Here is a 7,803-nt window from a genome sequence, read left to right as displayed (position 1 = left end):
ATCACACTCATTATTATAACAGCAAATAAACTTTCTCAAATACATCATCACTTCATTTTCATCATATAACTTCCATCATAAAAACTTCTCATAAACAACTAACACTTCATCACAAGATCGATGTATGAAGCATAAGCTCTATTGAAAACTATTAAACTATATTTTCAGTCAACTTTGCAAGACAATTCATCACATGTTCAGGAAGGGTCACATATCATGTAACATCCCAAAATTATAAATTTTGGAATGTTAATATAATTATTAGATTGATTGTTTGTTTGATTGCTGAGTGACTGAAACTTGTGTGAAATTTGAAACTTTTCGGAACTTTTTAATGAGAGGGAATAAAATGACTTTCCCCATCTCCGGTGAATTCAAATTCAAGCTTTTAACAGCAACGGGAGAAGATGACATGACTTCTTCAACTATAAAGAATTTGAACGAAGATATTTGCGTTGAATTCTTTTGTTTTTCCATTTTTCCATCGCGCGAGAAATGTCCGGAGAAAACTCTCTTGCACGCAAGAGAGAGAGAGCGGAGGAAAATGACACTCCAAAAGTGCGGGCAAATCTCTGAAATAATTGAGCAAAGAAAACCCAAAATTCTTTTGCAAAAATAATTGCAAAAAGAAATAAAGCAAATTGGGAATTTCTGAAAAAACATTTTTTTCAGGTTTTTATTTTGGCTTTCAAAATATGTTATTTCGGTAGAGATTTATTTTCTGATTTTTTTGGTATATTATACCATATATTAATATTTTGATTTACTTTCTTTTTGACGTTTATATTTTCTGTTTTGGAAAGGTTTTATATTAGGAAACTTTTTATTTTTTTCTTGCCACCGCTCTGGGCGTATCTTAGCCCAACCCGAGCCCCACCTTACTTTCCCTTTTTTTTTCTCTGCCCAGAGCCCCCTCTACCCCCTCTCTCTGCCCAAGGGACCCCACCCGAGCTCCTCTCTCCCCACGTCACCTCTCCTTCCTCCTCGCCTCCTTCCCTTTTTCTCCTGCCCGAGACCACATCTCCTCCCAGGGACCGAGCTTTCCTTCCCCAGCGCCCTCCCTCTCCCTTCCTTAAGTCTCCCTCCCTCCTTCCACTGCCCCTTGGCCGCCACCGCCCGAAGCCTTCCCCTCTCCCCGTCACCTTCCTTTCTCTTCCTCCCTCACTTTCCTACCTGCACCAGAGAGCGAACCAAGCCGCGACGGCCACGATTTCTTCCTCCACCGCCACCTCTCCTTCCTTAAGCCTTTCCCCATAGCCTATATAAGTTCCTCCACCGCCACGACCCCGTTCCAGCCAAACCTAGCCATCGCCGCCGCCCTAGCCCTGCACCACCGCTGCCAGCAGGCCAAGCCACTGCACCCACCTTCGGCCTCGCCCCAACTGCCAGCACCCGAGCCCCACCTCGCCACCCGAGCCCTCTCACCCCGCCGCCGCCTTCCCCGCCGAGGATGAGTAACCTCGCCGCCACCCCACCCCGTCCGCTCACCGCCCGCTCGTCGGAGCAGCAGCAACAGCGAGCTGCACCACGTCCGCACCACCCTCCAGGAGCCTCGCCCCGAAGCGCCCCGTCGAGCCCCTCCGTCTTCCCCGAGTGCCCCCCCCCGACGAGGAACACCCCACCACCGCCGCCCGACGTCCCCACCCCCACCGGAGCTCCCTCCTGGTCGGCCATCTTCCTCCATCGCCGGTGCAACACTGCCCAGCAGGTAGTTTCTCTCTCTCTCTGTTTTTCTTTTGATCCTTTCTTAGCCCTTAGATCTCCATGCAATGGTCCAGATTAGATCATCTATACCTCTTCGGTTTATCCCAGAAAACCAGTGGTTTATTTTTCCACTTATGACTTTAGCCAGTAGACTTTGCTAGAGCTCGGCCGTTTGCCCGAAGCGTAGAAACAAACACCACCACAGCTTGCCACGTGTACCCCTCTTTTAGCACTAGTAGCTGCAGTTTTTCTGTCAAAAATAGCAAAAACAGAAACTTTCAATCTTGTTTTGACCACAACTTTTTATACCGAAGTCCAATGACTTTGATTACTTTTCCAGTAGCTCACAAATTTCCTGTAGTTTTTAAAAACATATAATTTGTATATGTTTGAAATTTTTAAATATAAGTTAGATCAGATTTAGTTTAAACCTTGTTCTACCTATTCCAGGAGTTTCAAAATAGATTTTAATTTTATTCCTTTTGGTATTGATCAATAGTGATCTTAAGTATCAGTGGTTAAAATTTCATACTTGTTTGAGTATTTTAACTCATTATTTCATGTGAAACAATTTCTGTTTCACCGCTTTTAGGATTTCGGCTAATTCGATTTATACTTTTGTTCTAAAATATTTTCTTTATTATTTCAGAAACATTATTATTGTTTTGGTTATGTTAGTTAACAGTAGTTTTGCAACAAGTTCTGATTTTAGTTTTATTTGTTTTTATGAAAACAATTCTGGCTCCGTAGTAACGTGCAATTGTTTTCACCGTTGTTTCAAATCCCGTTTGGGAATACTTTCAAAGGTTTTGTGAAAAACACTTTATTTTATCTTAGTTAGGATTTATATATTAGTTCTTTGTTACTATTTTTCTGTTAGACAAAACTATTTAGTGTTTGTCATAGTAGAAGACTCTTTAGTTCTATTTGAAGTTTCTTTCGGTTTCTCATTCGCTTTCTCTCTTTTGTTTGATTGCTAGAATGATAGCTAGTATGAGTGCTTATGTGAATGATGTGTTTGTTATATAGATTTCATCGGAAAGTGACGAGTAGTCTATCAAATTATTTTCTCGAGGAATTCTTCTTCGTCAACATCACAGGCAAGTCACTTTGATCATGTTATTTTGCCTATGTTTTCGATGCATAGTAGATCACCTTCTTTGCCCAATTTGCATGCTGCCTAGGTACTTGGAAACTTTAGTGTAAGAATAGTATCATGTGGTAGGAACACAACACCCCGACACTTGGCCCCGGGACGACAATTTCTTAATGCTATGCTTGAGTAGACGGGTTATCGGTTGAGTGTATACCACGAGTGATGCGAGGTTGATATAATAATCAAGACCGGACTAAGACAAGATTTTCAAGACCTCGGACGCAATGCAACACTGGGTGAAGGACGGTTGATCGGCTCCCGGGAAAACCCAGTGGATGCCCGGGATGCTGGAGAGGCCATGTCATCCTGCGGAAAGATTCACCCAGGCTCAAAGAGACGGACGGATATTTTCAAGACCCAAGGCTTACCTGCACAGCCACAAGTCATTATGTGCTCTGGCTTGGTTGGACAATGCGGCGACTCTGGACAAGCGGTGCTAGCAGATGTAGACGAACGGTAGGAATGGATGGGCACCGACAGGGATTCAGAGGGACCCGTTGAAAGACCATGTTTTGATCATCCGGTCTTCAAACACCCTGAAGTGCGAGGACATACACGGAGGTGATCAAATCTTGTGGGGAACGTGTGCAAAACTCTGCAGAGTACACAAACCTAATCGATTAGCCGTGTCCACGGTCATGGACGACTTGAGCCAAAGGAACTGAAGTTATATGGATTTCTCAACACCATTGAATATATTTGATGTGGGAATTATTGACAACTCGGGTACGAGAACTGGTTGGATGAACCATCTCGTTAACAACAAACATTGTAGTAACATTTTGCTTTCAACCCCTCTTGTTGTAGGATAAAACTGGCTTTATGCAAAACTTAGCTACACCGACCAAATATGCATGTAGAGATAGTTGATTATTACTTTACCCCTCTCTTATGTGACTTGCCGGCATATTCAATATGCTGACCTACACGGCTGCAAAGTCTTATGTTGCAGATAGTTTTCTTCGACGAGTAAGAGTACGATTCAGGGTTATGGTCTACACTCAACTTGCCGTTGGTGTTTATTGGGACTCCACTCCCTTGACTGCTTCCGCTGAAATATTTAAGGTATATATCAGTTTTACGCTATTTACATGTGATTGCACTTTGATATATACATTGATGTACTGTGTGTGCCAGCATACTGATCCAGGGATGGCACAGAAACACAGAGGCTTGACTCGTTTTGAGTCGGGTCGCTACATATCAAAGCTTTTAAGCTAGTCTACCTACTCAACCATCATTTAGTATTCTATGATTGCTAAGACTCACGGCATACATATGACCAAAAGTTTTTAACCAGACACATAGAAAGATACACTACAGGAATCAGAGACTATGTCATCTTCCATGGCGGACGACAAAGGGGAGAACCCCGGATGGCAAAGGCCTTTATCGTCCGTCTGCAGACTGCAAACTACACGGTAAAGAAAAATCCGGTGAAGAGGTTCTTTGCCGTCTGCCTTGCGCATGCAGACGGCAAAGACACTTTGTCGTGGGGGGGCAAACGACAAAGAACATGGACGGAAGATCCGGGGGCTACGTGTGACGCCTTCGATTTATTCGTACGCTAATCATACACGCAAATGCGTACGATCAAGCTCAAGGACTCACGGGTAGATATCACAACACAACTCTAAACACAAATAAAAAAATATCAACTTCAAAATACAATCCAGGGGCCTCGAGGGCTAGAATACAGAAGCTCGATAAGCACACGAGTCAGCGGAAGCAACAATATCTAAGTACAAACATAAACATGGGGTGCCTTAGAGAAGGCTAGCACAAAAGAAACACGATCGAACGAGGCGAGGCCTCCTGCCTGGGAACCTCTTAAACTACTCCTGGTCTTCAGCGGCCTCCATGAAGAAGTCACCAACGGGGTGGCAGGCGTCCGCAGGAAACTCCATCTCCTCGGCTCCATTATCTCCATAGGACAAAGGGGGAGCAAAGTAACGGTGAGTACTCATCCAAAGTACTTGCAAGACTTACATCAGAACTAAGCTAAGTATGCATCAGTATCAAAGAAGGGGTTTTTATATGTGGACTGACTGCAGCAATGCGAGAATAGAGAGAGAAGGCCTAGTCCTATCAAAGACTAGCATCTTCAAGGGTCTTGCAGCAACAAACGAGAGTAGAGCAAGGTAACACAATTAATAGTCATGTTGTTGCAGCAATATTAATATGAGGTCACGCCTAGAGATCCTCCCTCGACTCCCTGCGAGGAAGAAATCCCGGGGCAACTAAATCCAGTTAAGTAACAATTGTAGTTGTATAAGATCAGGGCACAACTCCAAGTCGTCCTGTAACCATGGACACGGCTATTCGAATAGATAACTTCTTCCCTGCAGGGGTGCACAACATATTCCCCGACACGCTCGATAACACTCTCGCCGGACACACTTTTTTGGCTCCTGCCTGGCCTCGGAATATCGACACGTCGCAGCCCCACCTAAGCTCAGCAGAGAGGCCAGCCTGCCGGTCTAACTCCTAAGCACACAGGATTCATGGGCCCACTTGCCCTCCGCGCTCCTGCACGATGCGAGGGCGGCCGATGTCAGTCCTAGCACCCCTTAATACAAGAGCGATGCATCGCGGGACAACTCGGGCGCGTGCCGCTACATTCTGACGTCTGAAGAGCTTCGGCTGATACCACAATGTCGAGTACCCATAATTCTTCCCATGGAGACAGTTAGTGCGTAATAATGCCTTCCGACCAACCCAGACCAAAATCCACTATCATTTTAATTAAGTCATCGACACAAACACGCGGGAATCCACCCCCCTAACATCTATTCATCAAAGATCCCAGTAACATGGTCAAGTAACTTGTGCTTGTAACATCGGGGGAATCCGAGGTATCACCCCCGTTGGATTCCGAACAATGTAACCGTCAAGTTGGACCTAGAGGAATCACCCTCGAGGGTCCCACACTTGAGGGTTTGCACGACAGAGGCATCATCGGGAATGGTGAAAGAGGAATCACCCTCGATAACCACGACCGACTAGTTGTACTACAGATATATCATCAGGAGTACTTAGCGAGGTGTCAACCTCGGTACCCGATAATATCTCTGTAGCGTCGCACTACTAAGGGGGGTGTAAGTGATGTGTCAGGTCTGGCTCGTCGATCAGGGATCAAGATTTGAAAACAAAGCGGGGGAACTGGACTACGGGGTCAGAGGGGAAGACTGCTCCACCTATACTAAACATTTTAAAGGTGCAGCACTGAAAGTAGCAGTTCATCAAAATTAGGCTATGCATCAGAAATAGGAGCTAACTACAACAGTAGCAAAATTCTAATGCAAGCATGAGGAAGAAAGAATAGGCGATATAAGGATGATCAAGGGGGGTTTGCTTGCCTTGCTGCTCTGCGGCAAAAGGCTGGTCGTCAGGAGGGTAGGTGTACCCGGCAGCAGTGTCAGTCTCGGGGTCTAGCGGTAAGAAGAGGGGGAGAAACAATAAATAATAGCAATAGGTGCAACACTAAGCATGACATGGCAATATGCAGACTAGGCATGAGCTAACGCAGTAACATCCGTCATAGACGGAGTAACATTCATCTCGTTCTGCTGATCAACTTTCATGTTGAAAATATTTTGATCTCACTTACGGTTTATTTAATATTAATTTTTAAAGTTTTATTCAATAATTAGGAATTAAAAATCAGATTTAATTAATTTAATTTAATGCTATTATGACATCAGCATGATGTCACGCTGACATCAGCAGCTGACTGGTCAACTAACTAGTGGGTCCCGTGCGTCATGCACACAAGTTTTTAATTAGGTTTAATATTAATTAATCAGATTAATTAAATGGGGACCCACGTGTCATACTCTAATAGGATAATTTAATTATCCTAATTAACAGATTATCTAAATAATCTATTTAATTAATTAAATAATATATCTATTTATTTATTTATTTATTTAATAAAAACATATGTTTTATTTTTATATTTTAACGGTGCGTGTGGAGCCTCCCTCTCAGTAGGAGTGGGGGTGTTGGCCCCACTAGTAAGTGGCATTGGCCACATACACACAAAACACACATGCAGATATTTACATTCATACAGAAATATAATGTCTATTAGTTTTACATACATGCATGCATACACAATACATACACACGTATAATACATTCATTTTTCATTTTTTTTCTCTAACAATCATCTCCAACCTCGTGGACATCTCTCTCAACTCACAGGAACCTAAACAGAGAGAGGAGGCAAGGTCCACCTCCAGTTCCATGAGCCCAACGGCACTGGAACTCGACGGCGATAGCCGGAATGGAACTGGGAGAGGGAGGAGAGGATGGCCGAGGCCCGGATCTCACCGGCGTTGATAGGAGGGCCCGGTGTAGCCAGAGTGCACGGGGAGTCGACGCGGTTCCGGCGAGGAGGAGCTCTCGGTGATGGTGACGACGTTGGGGAGGCGATCTCGGGCCGGTGGTGGTGGATCCGGCAACGGTGCTGCGCGGGGAGGGCCGCCTTAGCCGGCGGGGCCTCGGCCGAGGGCGCCGGTGCGGGGCCGAATGGTGAGGGGGGCTCTGCCGCCGGTGCGGTGGGTGGCGGTCGGCGAGGGGTGCGCTGGCGAGCGCGGGATGGGGAGGGAGGCGCGGTGAGAAGAGGGACCAGGGGCTCGCGGGGCAGGAGGCGCGCATGGCGTGAGGGAGAGGAGGGAAGCGACGTGCTTTGGGGTGGAGCAATGAGAGGTGACGAGGGGGTGATGGTCGCGAGGGAGAGGAGGAGCAGTGGGGGCGACGGCGGGTGGAGCGACGCCATGAGGGGGTGGACCCAGGCGCTCGGTGGGGGAACGTGGGGGTACGAGCGATGCAGAGTGAGGGAGCGGGGCGACGGGGGTTGGTTCATTGACGAGGGGTGTTCCATGGCGGTGGGGAGTGGAGGAGTGGGGAGGGGCTGGTTCGTTTTAGGGTTAGGGGGT

Source organism: Hordeum vulgare, chromosome 5H (assembly GCF_904849725.1).
Source record: "Hordeum vulgare subsp. vulgare chromosome 5H, MorexV3_pseudomolecules_assembly, whole genome shotgun sequence".
NCBI classification, from domain to species: Eukaryota; Viridiplantae; Streptophyta; class Magnoliopsida; order Poales; family Poaceae; genus Hordeum; species Hordeum vulgare.
The sequence above is the reverse complement of the archived record's forward strand: the minus strand, read 5'-3'. Positions refer to the sequence as shown.